General features: G+C 39.1%; 1 long non-coding RNA gene across 4 annotated transcripts; it reads left to right on the top strand.

Moving 5' to 3' along the window:
• Positions 1-391: 391 nt before the first annotated feature.
• On the top strand, positions 392-13893 carry LOC308188808. Of its 4 annotated transcripts, XR_013945783.1 has the most exons (5): positions 392-1020; positions 6755-6913; positions 10525-10605; positions 10904-10955; positions 13173-13893. It is a non-coding gene; the product is annotated as an uncharacterized lncRNA (long non-coding RNA). The 4 variants fall into 4 exon arrangements; XR_013945784.1 differs by lacking the exon at positions 13173-13893 and having other exon boundaries at positions 6755-6925; positions 10904-11647; XR_013945785.1 differs by lacking the exon at positions 13173-13893 and having other exon boundaries at positions 10904-11647.
• The last annotated feature ends 12749 nt before the right edge of the window (positions 13894-26642 follow it).

Genomic DNA, 26642 nt, shown 5'->3' on the forward strand with positions numbered 1-26642 from the left:
ACACCTTCCCCTCATTCACCCTCTTCTACCAAGCAGCACAGGGGAACAGGGAATGGGGGTTGTGGTCATGGTCAGTCCCTGACACTTCATCTCCGCCACTCCCTCACGGTCCCTCTCTGCCCCTGCTCCCCGTGGGGTCCCTCCCACGGGATGCCGCCCTTCCCGAACTCAGCCTGTGGGGGCTGCCCACAGGCAGCAGCTCTTCAGGAACTGATCTCCAAGAATGGTGCCTGGAGCACCTCCCGCCATCCTTCTGCACTGATCTTGCGGTCTGTAGGACTGGTTCTCACTCCTCTCTCCCATCTGCTATTGTGCAGCAGTTTTTCCCTCCCTTTCTTCAATCTGCTTTCCCAGAGGCCCAACCAGCATCGCTCATGGCTTGGCTCTGGCCAGCAGCAGATGCCTTTTGGAGCCAGCTGGAGCTGGCTCTGATCTGACATGGGGCAGCTGCTGGGCTCTGCCCACAGAGCCTACAGCCCCCCCTGCTACCAAACCCTTGCCATGTAAACCCAATAAAACCCGATTTTAATTCTTGGGGCTGGTGTTACTTCCACCATCATCACCTAAAATTATGTTGCATCTAAAGTACAGACAGACAGCTTTTGCAAATCCCTGTTTTGTACTTCTATAAACAGCTACAGAAGATCTCTTTGAATGGAATAGCTGATCTTCTGGAAAAAAAAAAAAAAGTGAGGTTCATTAGGGCTACACCATGCAATGTATTCACTTGCCAGCCACACACCTCAGTGCCCAGTCTGCTTCTTCTGTCATGGGCAGCACACACCAGCATGGCACTGCTGCTTCCACCATGACTTACTGCCTTTTCACTTCCAAATCCTTGCTGGCTGGGAGGAAGTCCTGCCTAGGGATTACTGTGTGGAAATCTGTGGTCCGTGATCTCCATCAGATTACCACAGCTGTTCCTGCCTGCTTTGAAATCCATTACTCAAAGCCACCTGTTCCTCTCCTCTTCCTCCAACCTCAATTCCTGCATCACCAGAAGAGTAAAGATTACTATATGTAAGTAATAATTATAACTGCAGCTTGTATATTGAATATAGATATTAACTGTAATTCTATTACACTTTTCAAATCACATTAAATGCTGAGCAGTGTAGTATTATTAAGTATACAATTATAGGTGGCATATTTTTCTACCTAGCTTCTGACTTAGATAATGAAAGGTGTGGGTAAAAATCAGGGAAAAACATACAGAGGCATATTTGAATTCAAAGACAGTCAGTTTGTGAAAGCGGTCAATTTGGCTCCAGAAAGATATCAGCTTTGGAATTCGATTTTTTTTTTTGTTGTTGTTAAACCAAGGAAAATTCTCCAAGATCAATCAAAAGAAGGAAATAGAATTTCTTCTGGGCAAGGTGGGTCCAGAAGGGCTGGGTGACTTGTATGAAACACGTGCAGAGAGAAATGAAAGAAAAGCTGTGACCCAGTATGATCCCTCCTGATGTCTTTTAATTGTGGTGAATTGCAGCAGCTTCAGTCTTTAACCATGAACTAGCACCAGCCTCACTTATAAGTGATTGTCTGCATTTCTGAAATGAACCTTTTCCTGTGCTTCCTCTGCCATCACAAATTCAGCAAGGAATGCTAGCAGAAATACCACAAAAACAAATAAAACTTTTCTGATCAGGTTTAAGATGACGGTGACAGCTCCCCTAGTTGCATCCCAAGTCACTTGATAGACTTTGCTGAAGGAACCTGACTGATGTACTTGGAAAAGGTGATAAAATGGGGAAGAGGTAATAGTTTCCTAAGAAAATGTGTGCTGTTCCCTATCTCCATGAATATATGGATATGTGGTCACCTACTTTCATGGTTGTATATCCATACAACCATGACCATATGGATATGTGGTCACCGAAATGAGGCAGTGCCAAGCCCACTCCAGTTCATCACTTGCAAGGAGAAAGTTTGTCAGGACTTTAACAATAACTGTGGTCATATTGTATAAAGCAGGCTGTGACTGTAGTCTGTTGGTACCTGTTTCTCAGGGAAGATGAGTAGATGTTTCAGCTCTTTGTCTAGCATCATTAACAAGTGTTGATTAAAAGGTGTTTGCGGATTTACACAAAGATTAGATCAGCATCTCTCAAGGACTTGTTTCAAAGAGGTCCTTTTGATTTATTTTAAACAAGGAGATGCTTTACTAGCTTGCTTTCAACTGTTGCACATTTTTACGCATAGCATACAGAAGAGATAACTTTGTTGGTGTGTAGGAAGTGCATGTATTTCAGGTTGGAGATCCTGTTGTACAATAATTGAAAAGTGAAATAAAATAATCATTAATGGTTTTGTGAGGTCACTTGGTAAAAGATTTGCTTTTAACACGAGCTCTGAAGTTTTGACATAGCTGAGTAAGCCTTAGAGCTCAGCTCTCTCATCACCGTGTTAGTGTTCAGAGTTCAGACCTGTCTCTCAGGGAATGGGAAAGAGAAGATCATAGCTGGATAATGAAAGTATTAAAGGCCTTAGCACAAGAGCAAAATGGGGATTGGAGCAAATGTTAATAACACCAGCCATCAAGTCCCAGCAGCCACGTGGGCATAGTGGAAAGATCTTCATTTTCAAACCTTGCATTTCCAGTTACGACTAAACTGCACTACTCAGGAAGATCTCCCCTCAGCTTCCCAGTCCACCTCCTTCTGCCACATCTTGATACCATGTAGAAGCAAGCCTGGATCTGCACTGAACCCTCCAAATACTCCTCCTCAAACCCCATGGGTTGGGAATTCAGACAAAATGTAAGTTAGGAGAGATGTATGCATCTCCTCAGGTAGGGTGAGCAGGAGAGCTACACCAGGGTCAATACTGCCCTTCACATCCACCTCACTGATGTGAGCAAGGAAACATCCTTGGCTAGAGTGGCCACCTCTAGCATTCCTTTAAGGTAGATCTTCATTTCTAGCCTGATCATAGAGCATTTAGAGTAATTGAGAGCTAAATAATGTCATCCTGGCATATTGGGCACACTCCTGTGATTGAGATGGCTTTGTCAGGGCTGCAGGATCTGGAGAATGTGAGACCATGTCTTCTGCTAAGCTAGCTTGGATATCTCTGTTAGGCACTTCATGAAGCCATCTGAACATGAATGTGCACACACCTCTGGCAGAAACAGTTTGTGTTACAAAGGAGCACTTGGGAATTATGCGAATATGTGTTCCCTGCTTCTGGATAAAAGAAATCCCTGCCATCACATGGGAAAACTAGAATTTGTTTCAAGAAAGACAGATGTCCCTGACATTCAGAGTCCGTTGGTACCTGAAGCAGTTAAAAACTCCACTAAATCAGTAGGATCACTACTTCTTATTGCCACCTTCAGGATTGCATACTCACCAGGAAAGTATCCATTTTAACACAGTCCAGACTGAAAGACTGTCCAGATCTCCTTCAGTAAGTAAAGAAACAGACATGAAAACTAAAATATATATTCATTATCACTTCTTGCTCTGACATGGCAATTATTGAATGAATTTGATCACAGTGGGACTGCAGAGATTTTGTCTATTTCAGACCTTGCACACTAATGTTACAATGTCCTATACATAATGAATAGCTTTAAAAGGAGAGTAGAAAATTATTTCATTCGTGTCTTATAACATGATGATCTAGAACACATTTCATGAAATTGAAGGAAGGACAGGTTTAAATTATGTAAAACATACATAGAGATATTTAGGTAGAAGATAAATATTTACATATGTACACATAAAAAATTGTCAAACAGAGATAATTATATTATTTATAAACTTTATAGAATTGTGTTATATTTTATTGAATATATAACATATGATATACAATATATATGTGCATGTATATTTCTCTATCATATAAATTAAACCAAAGCCTGTCATGAGTTAGGCAAGATGTGACCTAATGATTCAGATTTCTTCGTATACACCTGCTTTGATGTTCTGAATGGTATTTAATGAAGATCACAGTCGTGGTTGTTGAATGCAAGAATTTAATTTGTTTGTATCTCCCACGTGGCTCAGAATTACTCTACCTTGCATATTTTTCCAATGTGCTAACACATTGCATAAAATGTGGAAGTCAATAAAAAAGCCATACAATGGACTTTGCAAAAATAGATGTAGAAAGGAACAGTAAAAATATTCTCAAGAAGTTATATATTGGTATCTCTGGCCATAAAGTTCTGTAAACTGTTTGCTGACATGATATTGACATGGTTCTTGTGAACAGTGAGGCAGAGCAATGGTTGGTTGTGCAGGTTACGTTCCTTTGCTGTTTTGGAAGCACTGTAACATTGGCAAGAGTGTTCCGCTCTGAGCTATGTAACAGCTTCTATCTAGAAAGCAAGATCCAAATATGCTTTTTATTTAGTTATCTAAAGTGTATTGTATTTACATATTGTACACAGACCCCTGGGGTTAGAAACATCCACTGAAAACATGAGTACTGTTAGGTGGTGTCTAGCAGCTGGTGTAAGAGGGAATCTGTGACCTATAGAACTTCCATTCATATAACAGATGTAAAAGCAAGAATGCATCATTGCAATGAATCAGTCTGACACAATGCTTAATATGTGTGAAGATCTTTATCTCATAACAGTGCACTCAGTTTCAAACCCATCATTTCTGGATTAGGTATGGCGTATTTTTTAGGAAGATATTCGACTTGAATTAAACTTTCCAATGACAGAACACACCAGCTGTTGTCATCACTGATAGAAAAAACAGCCACTTTTTTTTTTTCTAGACTTCATTCATTTAAATTTAACATCTAACCACTAAATCCCTGTGTCCTACCCTCCTGAACAGAAGACCTTTTTACTATTAAAGTTCTATTCCCCACATAGACACGTGCAGACAAAAAGCAAGCCACGTAGTTTCTTTTGCATAAACGTTGTAAGTCTCTCTCCCAGGCATGTGATCCACACGGGAAGTCTTTTTAAATGCTTTCAGTTTTCACCACTATATCTACAATGCATAGACACCATAAGCAGACATTGTATTGGTGCCAATACTGGTGTACATAGATCTGAATCCATCCCCATAGTCTTCAGAGAGATTGTCCTGCTGGTAGAGCCAAGTGTTTCTTTGCTAAAACCTCACATGGGGATCTCATGTTCAAGTGGTTTCTACCAGTGTTGAAATGAGGCAGAGCAGAAACTGGACAGATGGAAATGGGAACAGGGCTAATGGGGAGTTGAGATTATTGCTCATAAACAAGATTTGACTGTATCTTCTGAGTCCAGGTTTTCTGATTTAACCACTAGCTACCACTTCTCAGACGAACACCTGCACCACCATGCTACCACATACTTTGGCATGACAGACTCTTCACTCTCACTGCTTGTGGAACAATGTTTTGTTTTGTTTTGTTTTGTTTCCTAAAAGACAGATCCTAAATTTATTCAAATGAGATGTGTTCTAGCTAGGCTAAGAGGCACGCTACAGGACCACTCAGACTTCTCGCTATTCTCAGATCCTGCCTTTCACAGCTAAGTTTCAGAGGTGTTTATTTGATGGCTAGATTATGTGTGCTAGGAGAAGAGGAAAAATAGCTTTGTTTTGTTTGTTTGTTTTCTTTGTATTGTCATGATGTGAACAAGTAAAATGCAAACCTTCTATCTCATCTCTGTGGGGTCAGTTTTTCATGTCTTTCTGTGATTTGGAGAAGGCAAAAATAGCCATACCTCATGCTTTCTTCTTTAATCATATTCATCTTCACTCTGTGGGCCTTAGAGACACAATGAATGCTGACACTGACTTTGTAACATACAAATTAACATTTGTCTAACATCCTGTTAATCTGCAATTATAATCAACTGGAGCCTTTTGATCTAGTAAGGGCTGAAGGGAGAGTAGCACAGGATGGACAACCATTCCAATTGATTAAAAAGATAAGCAAAGAAAGAAAGAGCTGCTTCCAAAATCATATATCTCAGTGGCCAGGGTAGTACACAAAGCATATTTCCTAAATCCCCCAGCAACTAAGAAGTTTTGACTCAGATCCCTGTTACAAATGACACGCACATTACTTCTCATTTTAGGAATACAAGAGGACTCATGTCTTGAGTTTGTAGATCAAGAAGTGTAATGATGTCTCAGCAGTTACATGTTGTCCTGTAAGGAGAGTATCAGACGAAGCATATGGAACAGATTAAAAGATCAGACAGCTGTTGTAGGTTTGCATGTCAGGAAATCAGCTTTGGTTGTTCAGGTATCAGAGAAAAAAGGATGAGTTATTTGCATCTCTGTGTTTAAAATACACGCGTTAGGGGAACCTTTAAAAATTATGTGTAAGGGAAAATACATTCTGAGCAGCATCAGTGAGAATTACCTCTTTAGACTTACAATTATCCCTTTTAAAACTTCATGGTAAATTTTAGATACAGAAATGGAAATGAATTGCTGCCTGGTTTTAAGCACTTGTATTTGCTTCATGCTAAGCAGAAATGTAAAAAGCATACATATATATAAAGAAAAAGAGCAAAACCAGAACAAAAGCAAACCAGTGAGAGAAAATGTTTTAGTGTATATCTTTAACATAAAGCTATAGGAGAGAAAATTTAATTAGGGAGCACCCTGGTGGTCAATTAGTGAAAGACGAATGTTAATTCTGACAATGCGTGCATGATGATGATGCAAATAACAAAAGTTACTGTTCATGGAGTTAAAAGCAAAGCGGTTTTGGACTGTTATTGCCCTGTGTGTCTCACTAACATTTGCCGTATCATGTGTGCTCCCACTTGGTGTTTTTGTGTGTCTGGCAGGAGAAACACCTCGCGTGCATGTGGAGGACTGTCAGGAGCATGGACTGACTCACACAGATGAGGCAAGAGCAGGAGGACAGGGCAGTTGGACAGCCAGCACCTAGCCCAGACATAGCCAGGGTGACCTGCGCACCTTCAGAAGCTGTTAGCAATATGAAGGTAGATGTTCATGTATGTATCAGGGTCAAAAGGGAAGAACAAAACCCTAGACTGATAGACTGACAAATTTGGTGCCTTTTTGTATTGTGGTGTGTGTGGCTGACTTATAAACACAGGATCCATTGCAGCCCAAGTATTCCTGTCTACTTGCTCAGCTACCTGTCCTCCTTCTGCTTCAGTTCATAGTGGTTTTATTTTCCTGTGACATTTAGAAACACCGTCAGTGGGGAGGATTCCTTGTGCTAAGTGCTGCACGAATACGCACCCCAGAGACAATATCCAACTCAAAAATGATGCAGTTCAGGAGACAGTGTAAGTGCACACAGTGAAGTATATGAAGAGAATGAGCTAGTATTCAGCAGTATAACAGGCAATAAGCTTTGCTGTTGTAAATATATATATATATATTTTTTTTTCTTTGACATAATCAACTCAAAAGAGAACTTAGTAGAGATTTGGATGAAAATTAGGTAGTTCTGATGGGCACCACGAGAGGGAGACCTGATCAGGCTACATCCTGCTAGCCTTGAAAGTCAATTGTTGACGTGTGATGTGATCAGGAAATGGGAGCTGCAGAAGAACAGATCATCATCAGGCTGAGATGCTGACCACAGAGAGTGGCTGGGCAGGCTGGGATTGCCTTTGCCAGTGAAGCTAGAGAAAAAGATGTTGAATTAACCAGTGATGGACACCAAAAGTCTTGGAAGAGTTACAGCTATGCAAGCAAACCACATAAGAGACCGAGAGCTGTAGAGAAAGAACCTGAAAGACTGAGATACAGTTTGAACAAGAGGGTTAAGTAAGGGCCAAAGCAACTTCTAACTGGTAAACATGAGAAACAGGTAGTGTGAACTGTAGTGTCTGTAAGGATACCACAAGAAAATAATGAGAAAGATGGGGAAAGGAAATACAGAGGTGTCTCTCAGCTATGTTGACTTTGAGATGACATCTAAATATTTACAGGGTCATGCCAGAGACACAGGTGGAATTTTAGTTGAGGTACGTAGAAACACTGGATTTATATATCTCTACGGAGATACTAACTGAATTTTTGTAAGATGATGAAAATATGAAGAAGGAGAATAATGGATCAAACTACTGCCTTTAAAAGTCAGCATCCAGGTTGTTATCAATTTTATCTTCTAATTTACTGGCAAGCCTCTATGATGTTTTAAATGTCTCCATATATTCTTCATAAAAGCCTCTTTGACTTCTCCCAACTTGTTGGCTAAAATCACCTCAGTGCATCTTTAATTTTTTCTTTTCCTATAAATCTTTTCTGTTATACATATAGTTCCTCACCTAGTTTAATTGCTATACTTTATGGTCAAGTTTCTTAACGAGGTAAAAGCTATGAAATAATTAGGTCTCTGTTATAAAACATTTGCTTCTTAGTCCCAACTATTTTTTTTTTAACCTTTTGTTCAGTGCAGTTGCATTGAGGGAATAGCAGGACCCTAGAAACTCTTCAGCCCTGGAGAAGCCTTTGGGAAATCTACTGTCCTAACCAATGCACCCCCTCAAGTAGGGCATAAAAGTCATTTGGGTCCTTTCAGGTCTGCCCTCAGCTTCCACAAAACTTGAGGTTGGCTACAGAATATGCTGTTTCTTCTTGTAAAGTGAGTGGCCCACGGGGGAGACAAAGTAAAGGAAATTATGTTTATTCCACTGAGTTGATAAAGATGAGCTAAGAAATAAATCCAGAGGAAATCAGACTGAATTATTTTCAAAACTTGCAGAGCAGCTTTCTTCTTATTTAAAGGCTGATTGAAAACAATAAAACTTGTCAGAAAACAAGTAAATATTCTAAAAGAAGAAAGCTAAGAGTCTCTTCTCAGTCCCTGTGCCAAGGCACGGGGTGGGTCTATGGCCAGAGGGCCACAGAAAAGTGGTACTTTGGCTCTGGTAATTTTCATTGCACAGACTTCAGAATTATCTGACTCTAAAACAAATACTTTGACTAGGAAGTCAGGAATACAGCCATTAGCCACATTGGTCCAGATGCAGTCGTTTGTTCCCTGATTCCATGGCAGCTATCAGCCTTGCATCAGCTGTTTGTCCCTTCCGGCTGTAAATGTCCTGAAGCCTTGGTCAGGTTAATAAAGTCTGTTTCAAAACAACAGAAGGTACCTGTGGTTATTTTTTGCTTCAGAAGCGCAATAATTAAACAGAAAACAAACAAACAAACCTTAGGACACAACCTGTATCTCAGTAAGTATTTTTCCTTCCCTGCTTATCTTAGTGCTGGCCTGAAAAAACAATGGTAGTAAAAATAGGACACATTTTTCATTAGTCTTTTCAGGAAAGGAAACAAAAGCAAAAACAAAAACAAACAAACAAAACCCCAAAAGCCTGTGTCCTCTTCTGACCGAATTAGTATTAAACACAAGATTTTTCACCAGTTCTGTAAATTAATATGGAAACGAAAAGCCCAAGTGCTAATTTAAACTGGTTGCAATTTTTCCTTTATTAAAATTAAACTGATAGTTTCCATGAAATCACTGGCACAAGTGAGACACAAGAAAAGGTTTTTCTTAACATATTTCATCCTCTTTCTAGTGGAAAGATTTTCCTTTTCTCTTCCTTCTCCAGTTTCCCCCTTCCTTTCAACAAAGTGCAGAGTTATAAAGGGTAAAAATAAGAGGGGAACAATTTTGGTAAGGGGTTTATCAATCTGATTTCAAGCAAGAGTATGTGTTGCTGAGCGCATTGAGCTGACAGGCATTGGCCCAACTCTCTAGTGCTTGTTATTAGGTCCTATATTCTTATTTGTGTTAACTGTCTGAGTCATCTTGATGATTGAATATGAGATGCTGAGGAGGTCTTGGCACTTCTTAGACCATGTGCTGCTGAGACCAGGTATGCACCATGAGTATGCTTTGCTCAATTATTTGTACTCAGTACTAAGATGAAAACATGATTATTAATTGCATTTTGCAGGATTTCAGTTCTCATCCTGTTAATTGGACTAGGATGCTCACGGCTGACCTTCTTTTCACTCTTCTGCCCCAGGTGGTTTGTCTGTTAAAAGACCAAATCTGACCACTTGTGTAATTTGGTGTGTCTTGTTACCGCAGCTGTTATATTAGGGGTCATGCCTTCTTTAATAAACTACATAGGCAGAATTAATTTCTCGGAATTTCATTTACTGAAGAGAACGGAGATGGGGATTTCACTTAAATGATTTATGATTTTGTCTTCTTGACAGATGTTCGTAAATAACTACACCTGAACAAGAAACATTGCTAAATTCTTATTTCTTCCAGACAAAATTCTTAATCTGTGTGTACATTTCACAGAATCTAATGGTTTTGATTTGCTTGAAATCTTCCCTTTTTACAGAGAGCTAAATATTAAAATAAGCATTTATTCTGCTCTCCCTCAGACTACAAGCCTAGGGTTTCTTTCCTCTGAATTATCCATCTCAGTGTTTACCATAAGATATAGCTGTGGGTGAAAAATCCATGAGGTTCTCTCACTTTTGCAACAGATTACAAAGTTTGGCTGCTGCTTGTGAGTGTAAGGCTCCAAGAACAGCTGTCTTGTAGAACTTTTCTGTTTGTCCACACCAGGACTTCACAAGCTATCACGAGTCACGTGTATCCCTATAGGCTCCTTTTGAGATGCTGGGACAGAGACTGAGCACTCATATACTGTCAGAAGAGGACATACAACAACTTAATATGACTAAGGTAAATATTAACACCTCTTAAACATGTCATTTTATTTCCTATGGTTTACCTTGCAGTCAAAACTATTGATTAGGGCAGTGACTTTTTAGGGAAGGAGTTTCAGATAATGATGCAAGACATTCGATATCTTGTTACTGTCACTTAATTCAGTGACCATCTAATGTGACATATATAGAAAAATCCAGGGTAAGGAGCTCCTTAGAGTCCATCGTCTTTTCTAAGTGTCTCACCACTGGATAATACAGCCACACTTCATTTCTCTCTCTCTCTCTCTTTTTTTTTTTTTTTTTTTTTTTAGCTCTGTAGTGGCTCAACTTCAACGGATACTGCAGAAGGTCACTTTTCTTAAAGTGAGTGTGGCCAGTGTGCATGTTCTGGGTTCAAATCCCTCCAATGGGGAAAATCCTAACTGAGTTTACTTTGGCTCAGAGAAGTTCTCTAGACATTTGGATACTGGCAAAAGATATACTGAGCCTGCTCCGTTAAACTTTGTCAATGAACATATCAGCAAATTGTAGCTATGCTTATGGCATTTTTCCTGGATTAAGCTTCAAATATCTCTCTGACTAACCTTCAGCTTTCACTGGTATATAGGAAGAAGATAAACTCAGAGTTCTTCATTCCGAGGAGCTTCTAAAACCTGTGGGAGGCAGTTTAGGCTCCAGGAACTGTTCAGGCTGACTTCAGACATGCTTAGATAATTTAAGTCTTCTTGTGAGTAAGTCTCTGCTGTGGGTGAGAAGGTTTTCTTGTTTCCTAGTCTGGCAGAACAGGTCAGACTTTGCTTAAATTCTGCCAAAATTAAGCAAAGCGTTGGTGTAAGTGTAGTGTAGGTCCTTGCCCAAAGGACTTAATATAGCAAACATTTTCTGACTCATTCTATGGACCTGACATAATTAAGGAACTCTAGTGACACTGCCATAAATTAAAGATACTGGTGACCTGGAAAGGTTGAGGCTTTGTATTTTTAGTCAAGAATGCACCTGCATTCTTTAATTTCTAACTAAGCTTCTGTGTCAATGTGACTAAGCAATACAGCAGTGCAAGGAACCCTCTGGTTGGTCTCTAGAATGGTATTTAAAAGAACTAATAATGATTTATTTTAAAATATTCTGATTACAAAATTAACCATTATAGCAGAAATACAGTATAACATGTTATGATCACAAATCCAGATAAGGTGTTAGATAAGGAAAAGTAACATGAACATTCAGAGAGGTGAACAGGAATTTCCAAGAGTAATTTATAATTGGAAATGCTATGAGGGTTATTGAGCTGGACTGTTATTTTTTGCCAGTCTCTGAGGGTGAGCAATTTCTGCAAGGTTTACTGTTATATGTAACCCTTAATCTGAGAAATGCTGGCTTGACAAAGGAAAGGTCCAAGGATGAAATCCCTTTTGTCCTACAAGTTGATCTGCATGGATGTTTTGAACATCGTGTGGGATAAGGAAAGCTTGTTGGGCATCCCTTCCTGCTGTAGGAGAGTGTGGTCAGCTTTCCTAGTGGTTACATCAGCTCCCCTTATTACTGCTGCCAGGAAGATGTTGTTTCTTCCTCTAGATCAGCAGAAAGGGTCAAGACTGTCCCTAGTACCTTCAGGGATGTCACAGCAGGGTGGTTAACAGGTGATCACTTTACCAGCCCTTAGTTGTGGTTTCCTGCTCATGTATCACACTTACCAAGACAAAGCATGGATCTTCATTGTATGCTAGGGTTGTATTTTTTCGAGAAAAAGACCATTAATTAATGGCCATTATTTTTCCACTCCCCACCCACTAAGTTCTTGATTAAGAGCTTTGAATAATTCCCATTTGTAAAGTTCTAATGCCCTGTAGCTGTCAACCCTGTTTTTGAATGCAAGACTCCCTTCTGCTTTTATCTCTATTAATAAGTTCTTGACCTCGTTTTAAAAGTTGTGACCCACTGACATTTTGTTAGCCATGTAATTCTTAACCAATACATCAGGACATCCCATTATCTGAAGACTGCTTTCTGATAAAATAGGACTCACAAGCTTTAATTTTGTAATGTATTTTTTTCCATTTGCAATCCAAATTAGGCCTCACCTCTTAACGACTCAAACATTTTGCAGATGCTTTTTAAATGTGTGTTTTTTTTTTTCATTGATACTGCCCCAAACCACTAATTTCCACTTCCCCAACATCTTTTTCCTACCTTTACTGAAAGAAAAGAAGAAAAATCTCTCTCTTGCTAAAGGACATTTTCTCTAGGTTATACGTGTGGTTGTATCCGTAGGCATGTGCACATGCTGGCATCTGACATTTTGGATAGTTTTGCCAACTATGTGCAGTGATAAAAAATGGAAACATTTTACCTGACAGAGCCCCACAGTGTTTCTCCAATTAGCCCAGTTAGCTGAGGGCTTCCAGCCCAGTGGGTGCCCCTGGGGGCTCGGGAGTAACAGCAGGACATCAGTCCCTCCTTAGGAGAGAGGGAAGCAGGGAATGTCATCAAGCAGGGGCTACAAGAGCCTTAATGCTACTCCTACCAAGTTGGAAGGAGGATGGTGATTATGGGCTGCTTACTAACAACCTGTACCTGCAGCTGGACACCAAACAGACCTGCCCGTCTACGGAAAAATGATGATTTCACCATTCAGACATGTCTTGAAAGAAGGTGAAGAGGAAATTGTCCAGGTCACTTCTCTCATTCAATCAGGAAGACTCCTTGGCTGTTGTGCTGTAGCTTTTGGGATGCTTATGAAAAACACTTCGCAGGTGTGAAATGCAGCTCTGGGACACAACAAAAGACAGTCTGCAAGACAAGTAACTGCATGATGAAGGTTGGTATCACACTCCTGAGAAAAACATGCTCAGATCTTTCATAATAACTAAAGTGCCTGGCTTCAACTGTTGATACCCAGAAAGATGGAGACAGGCGTGATCATCCACCCCAGTAAAGCATGGATCTTCTTTCATTACATAGCAAAATAGACCAAATGGTAATGTTTTCCATTCAGTGCCATTTTGGCCATTCATTTGTCTTCTGATAAATATTTGCTTCCAACAATTTATGCCCTCTGTCCCAGTTTGGGTTTATAGTCTATCCGAATTGGTTTCACATATGGTGTTGCAGAGGGTTTTGATAGCCACAGATGGTGCATCTGCAAACATTTGAAATCTGCTTCACTATCCAAATGTTTAGTACTTTTTGGTGTCCCTGAAAGAGTTAGTAAATGCCTGATGTAGCTGTTCAGTCATAACAAGCACTAAAGGATAGTGAGTTGAATGAGCTGTTGGAAATTAAAAAATAAAAGAAATCTTATCCCTTGATTCAGTATCTCCAGCACTAATATCAGGAGGGGAATCATCTCAGAGTATGTGAATTGAAGAAGTTTCAGTTGGCCTTTCTAGGCTTCACATCATTTTCCTTCATTTGATTTTAATCAGACTTCAATATCCAAATGATATTATTTCTAATTTAGCATATTAAGTTTTGCTGGCATTAGAAGAATAGAGGAGAATAATCTGTGTATGTATTGCTTAAAAATACCAAAGTCCATTTAAAAAAGAAAAGAAAAAGCAGAATCATCCAGCAGACAAAACTGACTTATTTATTAGTGAACTTATATAGAAATTTAAAATGACTTCTCCTAATAGGAAAATCCAGATAATTTTTATTTTCTGTTTTACATTAGCATCAGCACCAAGCAGGGCTGACCCTGCCTGGATCCTTCACAGACAGAGAGACCTGTTGGTGGGCTGAGGCAGGGGCAGGGGAAAAGCAGAAACACAGCCACACTCTGGTTAATTTGATATCAGCCCAAGCAGGTCCTGCTCAAGGCTGTCCAGCTGATGGCTGTGGCCCAGATCCCTTCTACATGATGATAATGTCTGGCCTTTGCTTCAAAGACAATTTTGCGTCTGCCTGTAAGTAAGGGAAAGGACAGGGAGAAACACTGCCTTCTGCACCCATGCAGACATTTTGAAACACTAAGTGCTATTAGTCCCACAGGCTCATCAGAAGTCCTGCCCCTCAGCTCTAAAAAAGTTTGGGATGACTCCGTAATAATGGGTTGATGGTTTAAAAAAAAAAAAAAAAAAAAAAAGACATGATCCCCGTTCCATAAATGATAAATGTAAGTCCTGGGAATACACGTGACTTGCCCAAAGTGACACAAAAAATCTGTGAAAGAACTATGCTACACTTCAGGCTAAGTGTCCCAAGCCCAGACTGTGTCCCCACACTGATGTACCCACAGTCAAAATGTACCAAGGATCCAGTGAGCTGTGTGGTCATAAGTTCCCAACAACAAACCAGTGGAGAGAAAGAATTGGCTGGGCAGTAAACAGGAAGTTATAGGGTTATCGGATAAAGTCCAGGGTTGGAAAAGGAGACCATGACAGAAAGTAGAACTATGTGTAAGGAAATACAATAAATCTGGCAGATGCAGCTTTGTTGAAAAGGAAAGAAGGAAGCAGAAGTTAAAGATGAGTCTTTCTCCAATGAAAAGGGTGTGATGGTGCCTTGATAGTATGTATATATTTTGCAGTGAAATAGGAAGCCAGATATATCTAGGGCCTGGGTGTGAGAGGAGAAGGGAATGACTGCGGGCTGAGGGCCCCAGCAGGATGAATGGCCAGAAAAGGGCTATACCTAAATCAGGTGTCATAACCCATGCTGTTCAGCTGGGGAGGAGCCTGCTTGAGGGATGCTGCAACACCTGCGACATCCCTTCTGCTGGTGGACATCTGCTTCTTTACGCACAGGGTGAGGAGCAGCCTTCCTGTGAGCTGCAGGGGATAGATAAGGCCAAAGACTGGAAGAGGCAAGCAGGCAGCTACGGGCAGGCAGGAATGGCAGAATAAACACAGAGGCTCATGTCCCTTTTGTCACCACCTCCAACCCTGTCTGTGAGCAAGGGTAATTTAGACATTGATGTCTGTCCCCAACCCCAGTGGTCACTGCCAGAGTCAGTGACAGGCTTGGACATGGTGCACTGACATTGCCCCACTAGAAGCTCCTCCCTTCGTGGGGCCTGTAGCCACTCTCACACCAGCCATTTGTCTGATTTCACTGTGCCATTACATACCAATGGATATCCCAACAAACATATAACTGACCTTCACTGTTGTCTCTCCTCACTCTAAACACTTGAATACAACCCCGACCTGCACCCATCAGGCCTTCCACCAGTCTCACTCTACAAAGCCTTCGTTCTCTGCCGTACTTGCCCGTTTCCTTGTACAGTTGGAGACACCAGAACTGTGTTAACCATGAGAGCAGGCTTTCTCTCCCAGTCTATTTGGACACCTTAGTGTCATTGGCCACAGGTGAGCAATGCAGCTCACTGCCTTTAAACCTTAATGTGAGTCATCTCCCATTTTATTTATATAGAGAAAATTCCTCTATCAGCAAGCAAAGAATAAACAGTCTTCCTTCCCAGCCACAGATAACAGGCAGTTTTACTCCCCACACTTGACAGCTTTCCTACAATCTGCCAAAGAGTGGGTGCATTTACTGAACACTCTTGCATCCATGTGTTGACCTCGCTTCCTACACCTTAAAATGGCTGTACAAGGATAATGACTGTTAGCATGCATTACTGTGCAATTGAAAATAATGTATTTGTGCAAAAAGAGAAGTGTGTGAGAAGAGAGAATGAGTTTCTCTCTCACCGTACAAACTTTCAGATTTGCAGCTTGAAACCATAACAGTTCTAATGAGGAAAATGTGCAGTCAACTGAACATTAACTGTTTTGGACATTATTACTGTAAAAATAAATAATCAACCAACTTTATCTCTGAATAGAAAACTCTGCAGTGGGAAAACTGACTGAATAACTGACGTGATTGCTGAGGAAGAGATGGAAATAACAGTTTACAGTTCACAGTTCTCAATGGACAATCAACGTGGTAAATTAGGATGTGGCTGAAATTATAGATATAGTAATTAAAATTAGCCATGAATAATAGAACACAGTTCCTCTAGAATAGAGTACAAAGTGCCTCTAGACAGAAACAGACTAATACTGTGCAAATGTAAAAAAATAAAATAAAAAAATTAAGTTCAAATTGGCAAGAGAGGAGTTCAGTATCTCCACTGACACTTGTTCACAAGCTTATAATAGGCAGCTGTAAATTATTGTTGGTGAGGAATTTAATTTAATTGTATCTCATCTTTATGAAAAGCTCTTTCTGAATATTTTAAAAAAGTCAATGCTAAAGTGTATCTAAATTCCTATTCAGGCAGAGGCTATTCATTTCAGCTGGCCACATATTGACCGTCGTCTCCTCTTTAGTCTATTGCTCTCTTTTAGATTGCAGTAACTGTTATGAACAGAATACCCATAAGCTCTCCTGTTCCAGCACAGCAGCTATTCACAACCAACACTGGAGCTGCTGTTTATATAACAGGAGAACAGTACAAAACCAGGTGGCTTTTATCTGTTTGTTTTGTTTCCCTGCAGAACTCCTGTTGGAAGTCACCGTTAGCAGTATGGTGAAGAATGGGAGGCATTAGCTTGATCTGGCAGAATGATTCCCACATTTTAAAAAACTTAAAGTATAGTATGATTGTGCTGGATAAATATATGACTGGAAACCTGGCTAAAAAGTCAGTATGTTGTTAGACTACTGAATCTACGGGTCGGAATTAGCAGGCTCTGTTTTTGGGTATGTAGATAGCATGACTGAAGTCCTTTTTTTCTTTTTCTGGATCTGACCTTCAGAGGCTTCACTGTAATATTAATGCTGGTCACTTGGGTTTTCCAATGATAAAATTGTTCTGCTAGAATCACATGCATACACTTAAATTCTTTCTCTTTGTCTTGTACAAACTCCAGTGACATGACGGAGGACACTCATGGCACCTTTAATGTTTTTCAACTGATGGGAATCTCATCAGAAAATGTTCTATCTGATAGTTATGGGCATGCACACACTTGGAATGCCATGGGGCTTTAGGAGAACAAGATCATACAAAAGAGGTAATTCATTCATTTTCAAGATAACACCAGCAAGATAGGAGTATTTAGTAGGATTATTACATAGGATTATTTTTTTATATATATATAGCCATTGTATACAATATACATCTCATACACATACATACTTCCCCACTGTGTCCTGTGCAAGGGGCTGGTAACACTCACTAAGACTTTGCTGAGTGTTACGAACTTCAGGTGGGGATGGACTCCAATAACCTCCAGGAGAGACTCAATGCTGGAGGATACAATAGCAAATTAGAGTTTTTATACAAAACATGATCAAGCCCATGGTATGTATTTTCTCTTTCTTTTTCCTGCACTACATGTATTCTGGCAAATCTCTGGACTCTCCAGCAGCTTCCTAATGATCTGTTATGTTATAAACAATCATGTTTTGTGTGTGTGTGTTTTTTTTTTCTTTGTTAATAGAGCTGTTTCTAATGAATCACAATTAATTATAACAGCTCTAAATTTTCAATTTAAAGTAGTTTAAATTATTTCCCAGGCTTTTCCCATAGGCAGAGGCATGCTAGTAGTAAAGTACTGGTGAATCAGATTTAATAGGCATTCTGAAACAAGCGTAGATGCAATTATGCCCAGAGAATCCTTGCCAACTTTTTAATGGTTTATTTTTACTGTAAAAAGCATCTTTTAAATACCTTTGTTTCTCCTAGGGTGGAAACTATTGCTTTAGAGTGTTTCATTCCAAATTTTACTTAGTATGTTACCTAGTAATCTAGTTCCTGTTACATAAAAATCACAAATTATATTTCAATAAAACATAGAACCAATATAAGAGAGCATGCTGGAATGAAAGGTATTTATGTTTGCTGTAATGTATCCAGTAGTTATTATTTTTATGTTACTCCTGATATTTTTAAAGTGCTATGCAAACATTAAGTGAATCATAAAACCTAAGAACTCATTATTGTACTACCCTTATTTTATAGATGGGGAAAAGAGGGCACAGAAGTACTCTGCCCAGTGCAACATGAAACCAAAATTAGAAGTCCTGTTCCCATCCCTCAGCTGACTCCTGAAAGTACTTTGTGAATAACAACTCATCTCATGAGAATATTGTCTTAGGATTTATTTCTGTAATAAGTTTTGGACTTTTTCTGTCTCCAAAATGCACTGAAAAAAGAGGAAGTTAGATTTATGAGTTGATGATCCTTGTGGTTCCTTTCCAACTTGGGATATTATATGATACTATGATTTTATTCATCATATTGATAGATGTTCTATGTCCAAATTTTGAACCATTCTTCCACTGCAGCTTGAAAACAAAATGATTGCTAAGCAGGGCCATTCCCACATGTGATAGCTATACCTTCATCTTTCATGAGACCACATTACAAATATTAGACCAGCTCTGAAAGCTTCAATTAGTATGTTTGAAGTCCAACCATTAACATGACCTTCTTGGTCACAGGATATTATTTTGCAGTAAAAATACTACTTAGATGTTCTGAATGAGGCACAAAGCAAATATCTTTGAATTTGGTTGCATTTATTTTCACTTTGTTATTTTTCACATAGATCATCCATGATCCACTGGCAGGATTCTGAATTTTACTCACTTGTGTTCAATTCACCTTTATCAGTGTGCTGGGCTCAGGCTCCAGTGATACCTTTGGTGATGGGATTTCTCTTATTTGGCATCAGTCAAGTGTGACATCGGTGATGATTACTATCACTATTTACATTTTAAATATTTAGGTATTTAGCTATCTCTCACTTTTGCAGACTGTCCTAATTGTGGCTGCCCCAGGTCTAAGAAGGGGTACTGCAGAAATAAGAAGGTACAAAGAAAGGCAACAAAAAATGTTCCACCCCATAAACCTGTTCTAGAGCTTGATCTGTGGCACCAGTGATTACCACTATTCGCATTTAAAATATTTACACATTTACTTACACCTCACCTAAGGAAGTGTGGTTGAGCTATGAGGTTTTAATGTCTCCCTAACATTGTATTTAATTTAATCTAGCTATGATTTACAGACCCTACATTCAGCAAGAAGCTATCTGGAGCATAACAGAGGACACCAAAGCAATAAACAGTAAATTTCTATAGAAAGAAAGAAAGAAAGAAAGAAAGAAAGAAAGAAAGAAAGAAAGAAAGAAAGAAAGAAAGAAAGAAAGAAAGAAAGCAGGCAGGAAGGAAGGAAGGAAATTCCATGCAAGCCTAGAAGGATGATGCAGGAAGTGCTGATTTTTAGGAACACTTGTCTCTTCTGTAAATTAGCTATTGAAGTAATTATAGAATAATCTTTATTATATGACTTGTTAACACTATTAAAGATTATTGTTTTTTCCCTCAGTGGTGTGTACTCCTATCTGAATGCTCCAAGAGTGCAAAATACATTTATTTAGTCAGGAGGACTCCTGCTAATTGTTCAATGATACTTGCTATGCTGGAGAGATTTGATATTTATTTTGCTGCTCTGAATGCAATCCACTTCTGATTCATTTTAATGTTGTTTGGATGGCTGCGAAGAGAAATAAAATGACACAATATTATTTTTACATACTGCCTTCAAAGTGACATAATTACTGCAAATATTGCCTAAGATACCCACCGAGACAATCAGAGGACCTAATTTTAGATGAAGCAATTTGTATCTGAAGACTGAAAGCAAAATGGTGCATTGCAAGGTGATGGAGAAAATGGTGGAATAAAGCTCACTGCTAAGCACCAGGCTTTCCATCTGGTCACTCCCAGCCAGAGGTTACATATTTTGAGACAACTGCCAATTTCTATGTCAGGTATATTTTATATTTGCCATAATTCTGTAACTCTCCTTTACAAGCCTTCATTCTCCCCCACACAAATGCTACAGTCTCGTTTGCCTTGCAGAATTAAAAACTGAGTGCCTCAACCAGCTTGTGCAGCTCCGCTAAGACTTGTCACACCTGACAGGGAGCTACAGGAACCATGGGGGGAAAGAAGGAACAGGGGCATTTGGGTACCTGCACTGAGCCTGTGGCTTGCAAGGCATCCATGGAGCTTCCAGGAAGCTGCTTAGCTTGCACGCTAGTATTGGAGAACAAGTTGAAAAAAACTTTGAGAAAAAAATGTGAGAAAAGTATGGTACACAGGTGACAAAACATGTGGACATCACAGTTTAAAATCCCTCTTGATAACATTTTTTTCTTTTCTAACCATTTGTGCTCAGTTCACAGAGTCACCTGGCCCCAGGCAGAGGTGGGATTCTCACCTGGAAGCACAAGGAAGGAATTAGCTCAGTGTAGCACCCACAGCATAGCTTACACTGAGCTCGTGTGCTGGAATTAGCAGCACCCTCATAAATGTGGAGCTTTCTGGCATTATCAGAAGAAACACACTAACACTGGTGCAAAGGCTTGGTGATGAAATACTGTAAAGCAGCTTTACATCTTACTGTATGCCTGAGCATGCCCTGTCACTTAGAGGTCCCCTAGCAACGCTCAGTGCATCCTGGAGAGAAAGGGACTCAGCCAGGAGTCAATTCTGTGAATTTCACAGAAATAACTGGGGGAAGCTAAATCAGATTGTACATTGTGCCTTTGGGTGTTGTTATCCAGAGGAAAAAATCTTAAGGTGTCTTTTGATTATTTCTTATTTTTGTGATCCTGAGCAGGTCTGAAATGCAAACTAAAGGTTTCACATTCAGAGCATGGGATGGATATATCTGTTTTCCCAAGTATCCTGCCACTGATTAGACAAAAGTAGATGTCAAGGGAAGAAATAAAGAAAAGGTCAAAAATATAATGATGTTTCCCCAGAATAATTTCCTGGCTTCAAGGATTCCTTGAGATGGTTCCTTTCTAATGAATAGAGTTGATGGGACTTCCTTTCATTATTTTTTTTCAGTTACCTTTTGAACTCATGTAGACTCTTTGCATCCAAAAACGCTGTAAGTTAACTACACCATGTAAGGAATCATCTCATTCCATTTGATCTGAGTCTACCACCTACTCATTTCTTTTACCATGCTGGAGTTCTTGGTTTGGCAGAGGCCTTGATCAGCCATTCCCTATGCACCTGCCTGTGCATTTTTAAAAGATGAGCAACCTCCACCTCCTCTTTAGCTCCCTACTTTCCCTTTGCTAAAGTAATGTTTGATCTTTGATGGAAACTATTGTATTTTTTAAAAAATAGTGCCAGGTTTTTGAGCATCCTTGTCACCCTGCTCTCAGTCTTTCCCAATCATGCTCTGTATTGTTAGAGATTGGGGAATGAGAACTGCACACAACAGTTCAAGATGTATCTGAACCTTGGATTTATGCATCTGGGTAATGAGATTCTCTGCGTGTTTTGAAGGCTGCTCTACCTTAAAACTGATTATCCAGTGTAGCTTTGCCAGCTCCTGTATGCATATGGTTTGGGGACCTGCAATTATGTAAGTGTCTCAGCTTGCATTTATGAGTTGCATAAATGAGTTTCTATCTTTCATGACTATAAAAAAATCTGCAGGTAGTAAAACCTATGACTTTGAAATCAGAAACTAAGAGAAAAAAATGCATTACATTTGGAGGGGTGGCATTAAATTTCACTTCCTTAATCCTGAATTCATAATTTGACGACATATGTAATACTTGTCTCGTTTTTATTAGTATTAGAGTATTTTCTCCCACTTGGCATACAGATTTGATGAACTATGCTGAAAGAAGCTCATTTCTCAGTGCTCCAGATACGTTGCCATCTGTAGAGAGGATCCCCATCTCCTCTCCTCAGCTCCATACCTGCTATGTTCTTACATTTTGGCCTCTTCATTCCCCCCACAGCCCATCTCTGGTTGCAAACAACCTGCTATTAAAAGAGCTTCTTACACTCGTGAACCCTCCGACATGCCTGGGAACAGTTTGGGAGAGCAGTGGTTAAGCCAGGATGACTCAGATGGGCTCTAGGACCTGTAGTCTTTAGGCTCTGGTGTCACAGCAGCATTTGGAAACAAGAGCAGGGATGCTAATCCCTCCCTGTGACTCATTTTACTTCTGATAGTGGGATGTAAGCAGCCAGAGTCCTTCCTGACAGCAAAACCTAGTGCTACCAATTCTTTAAAATAAATTTCTGCCTCCTGCCTTTATTCTAGGGTTTCTTGTCTGTTTGTTCTAGCTCATCAAAGATAAGGTCAGGTAACGATGCTAAATAGTATCAGACAAAACAGCTTTTATTTTCCATGCTGTAAACCTATAAAAAGAAATAGGATGGGTGTAGGGAAAACAGATAATCAAGGGTTAGACATAGAGATAGGGAGGGAGCTGGTGATAAGACAGGGTCCTTGTCAATAAACGTCAATCAATTTAGTCTGAAGTACTCTTGCTCAGCTGCATAAGGACCCTGCATGATATATGAGAAATGAGAGTGCTAATTTAGCAGGTACTCATTCTACAGTCTTGATCTTATTCTGAGAACTGTAATTAGCTGTATGCCTTTTTCAAGTATTTTAAAAATATTACTATTTTTATTGACCCTTAAATCTTACTCAAACAAACAGCCATAGTGTTTTTTTGGAGTGGTGTACTGATATTACTTACTAGATGCTTCGAACAAGCTAAATTAAAAATAGATGTGCCGTTCTATAACTAATTATCTAGCATGTGCAAATAAAATATCAAGACAACAGCTCCTTTGATTAGCTTTACCAAAATGCAGTTTCCATTAGCCTTCCTTGGAAATGAAGTAGAGGGAAATATAAGGAGAAATGTATGCCCGTGTGTGCACGTGCCTTCTTGTTTACATCTAAGAGGCTGAAAACTCTGAAAACAAACTTGAATTTAGTTCAAGTTTCCAAAAGCAAAACAGCACACATTAAGAAAAACAGCATAAATTATTATTAAGTCAGAGCAATTGTTCGCATTGGAATAATCCTGTCATCTTTCTGGTAAGTTATAGATAGGTCTTTGGTATCTGCTTTACTCATATACCTTCTTGTAATGTTGCATTTTGAAACAATAACCTTGAAAGCTAATGGCCATTTGGAAAATAAATAAATAAATAAAATAAAAATAAGGTCACTGTAGCCTGGAAGGGCAGAGATTCTGAATTTCCAAAGAACCAATTGTTCCAGTTTGAACTCCTGGAAAATTACAGGTCCAATTTCCACGTTTAGTTATGAAAGCACTATGGCTATTTCCTGAACAATATTTTTCATCTCCGCTTTATGTTTCCATCTTCAACTGCCCACCCTGTCTCTCTGGAAGACTTTCTCCTTTAGATGTGTTTTAAAAACTTAATTATTTTTATGACCATATAGAAAATTTATTCTGGAAATTTTCCCTGGCTTATCACATTGTGATTGCATACGTATCAGAATTCATTGTCTTGTAAAAATTTTTGTGCTTTTTGAAGGATGCTTTTTAACTTACAATATCTTTAATTCTCCCATCTAACTGTGTTGATCTTTTTTGCATGTGTTTGATCTTTATGAAATCCTCATTCCAAGAATATATATGTTCTGAATCACCACTGTGGTCTCATTAAACATTCTTTGTGGTTCTTTCATTTGTTTTTCTTCTCTTCAATATTCTTGGTAATTTTTATTTAGATACTTTTTAATTATTTATTATTGTTATTGTTATTATTATTATTATCATATGCCCATGACAGATTATTTTGGTTTTCTCTCAAGCAAAGGTGGAGTATTTGGCTACAAGGTCACTCTGATAAAGTAGGTCCAGTCTTCAGTTGCTACATCTTGAACCAGATCCTGTGTACTACTTGGGACTATATCAAAAATTGCTTCTGCTCATGTAGACTTTCTGACTAGCTTCTTCAAGGCTCCATCATAGATGATGTCTAAAAGTGTTGCTTGTTTCTTGTGGCTCATCTTAACATTTATTTTCTGTTCTCATAATCTTTCTCATTTTCCTTACCATTTTGTATCACTCTCTTTGTCAGAACTTGAGTTGGGTGATCAGAAGTATAGATACCATGCTTTTCCTACTCAACTGAAATAAATTTGAGTACAGATTCATTGATGCCTTTCAACAGAATTCACCTCATTTGACTTGAATTCTTCTGTGACAATGCCCTCCATCAGTGCAGCCTGCCCTGACATTATGTAGTCTGTATCGCAGAATTATATTTTCAGTTATTCCCTTTGTTATCCTCCTTTCAGCAAGATTTTGAGCTTTCTGTTCTAACAATACAATCCTTTGAGGCCAGGTATTCCACTGCAATTTGTTCTTTGAAACAACATTTGTGAAATTTCTTTTTAAAAGAAAAAGAAAAAAAAAAGCAAAACAACACACATTGAGAAAAACAGTAGAAATTATTATTGCTTTAAATTTGGTTTCTTCTCATCTTTAGTGACCAATAAGAAATTCTGGTGGTGCTTTTAAAGTGTGGTGGAGTTTAATTATGAACAGATTTGCTACCTGGAAGTTAGACAGCATGTAGATAACTTCTAGCAATAAGTGCACTGAAACACTGGCTGGCTACAGAGGGTGTGCCATTTCCTTCACTGAAGAGTTTTCAGATGGATATACTGTCATATCTTCCAGTATTACATTCCTAACTAAAGTTAACTTATTTTAGCTTCTGAACTACATTTCAAACTTGCACAGTCGGGGGTAACTTTTCTTCATGCCACCAAAACAGTCTGACACTGGCAGTGTTTAAATGTCTTCTATTGTATGTCACATCCTCAGGCCATGCTGAGTCAACCAACTAGCCATAGAAAATAAAAATATTTCAGACAAAAGCAGATTACAGTAGAACTTTCAAGTCCCACATTTCCAGTTATGGAAAAATCACTTTAAAATATATAATGTAAATATTATTTCAAATGTTTCAATTTCAAATTCTGCTACGTGTGGTATATTAATAAAAATGAAGAGAGGAAATGTGAGACAGACTACTGAATTGAAAATGATAATTTAGGAAATTAATCAATTTTAAAAGAAAAAGTTCATGAATTAAAGATGGATAATTACAAAAAAGACAACAGGCAATCTGAAAGAGTCCTTTATTTGTGTTCAGGTGATGCTTGCAGTGAAGTCTTGTGATGACACCTGGATTTAACAATTGAATTGTTATGGAGTTTATTCCCAGATTCAGTATGTATATGTGAGTATTTTCCTGTCAGGTTCATACTGACTAGGAAAAGCAACACTGAGGGTAAACAACTCTACGTTATCACGTCTTCAGAAAACATGCACTGGGGTGAACCCATCATGGTCTTGGGGACCAACAGTCCAGCACCCTGCTTTGCCTTAGACATAGAATGGTCCACCAAGAGGATACAACCACTTGGCAGTGGGATGACAAAACACACAGGGTGCTCTGCTAGTTTGCAGTGCCTCTGTCCCCAGCCCTCCTGTGTTTGGCTCATCATGCACTGAGATGCATTATCCACAGGAGACATCATCTTCCCCCCTGCCTGAGCCCGGAGAGCTGAGACCACTGGCTCTGCCACAGAGTAGGCACCACTGCAAGAGATGGGAATGAGAAATGCTCCCTTCCAGTAGCCACTAGTTTTCCCAGGACAACAGCTGGATAAAGTAAGCTCTTAAAATAAGAGTGCTAAAAATACTGGAATCCATTAGTTCTTCAGCCTGCCTAAGGACAGCAAGATACTTCACCTTGCTTTAGGAAGTGGATGCCAGTGCTTGAATATAAATATAAACATAAATATATATTATGTTTTATAACATAATGATCTTAAGATCACACCACAAAAAAAACACAAAACAAATCAAAACAAAACCCTATTTTATCAACAAATTCATTCCTTGCAAGAACAACTATTTACTTCACGTATTCACCTTCACTCCAACGATACTGACTTTCAATAGCTACAGTCATTATAAGCAGCCTTACTTTTAGTACCATTTCACTGATACCAAAATAAAGTAAAATAAAAATTCCAATTTCTTCAATTCAGGTTGGGATCTTCTCTTCATTTACCAACCATGACAGGTATTTGCTTAATTAATCTAAGCTTAGTGTCAAGCTGTCTTTAATTAATATTGCAGCTGACATTCCTGACTTTGCCTCGGAATAAGGGACAAAAGGTACAAAAAAAAAAAAGGTCTTTATTCTACCAATGTGTTTTATGTTCATAATAGCCTTTATGTTATAACAGGCAAGAATTCTTTT

This window comes from Anser brachyrhynchus (assembly GCF_964034855.1).
Source record: "Anser brachyrhynchus genome assembly, chromosome: 2".
Classification (NCBI taxonomy): Eukaryota; Metazoa; Chordata; class Aves; order Anseriformes; family Anatidae; genus Anser; species Anser brachyrhynchus.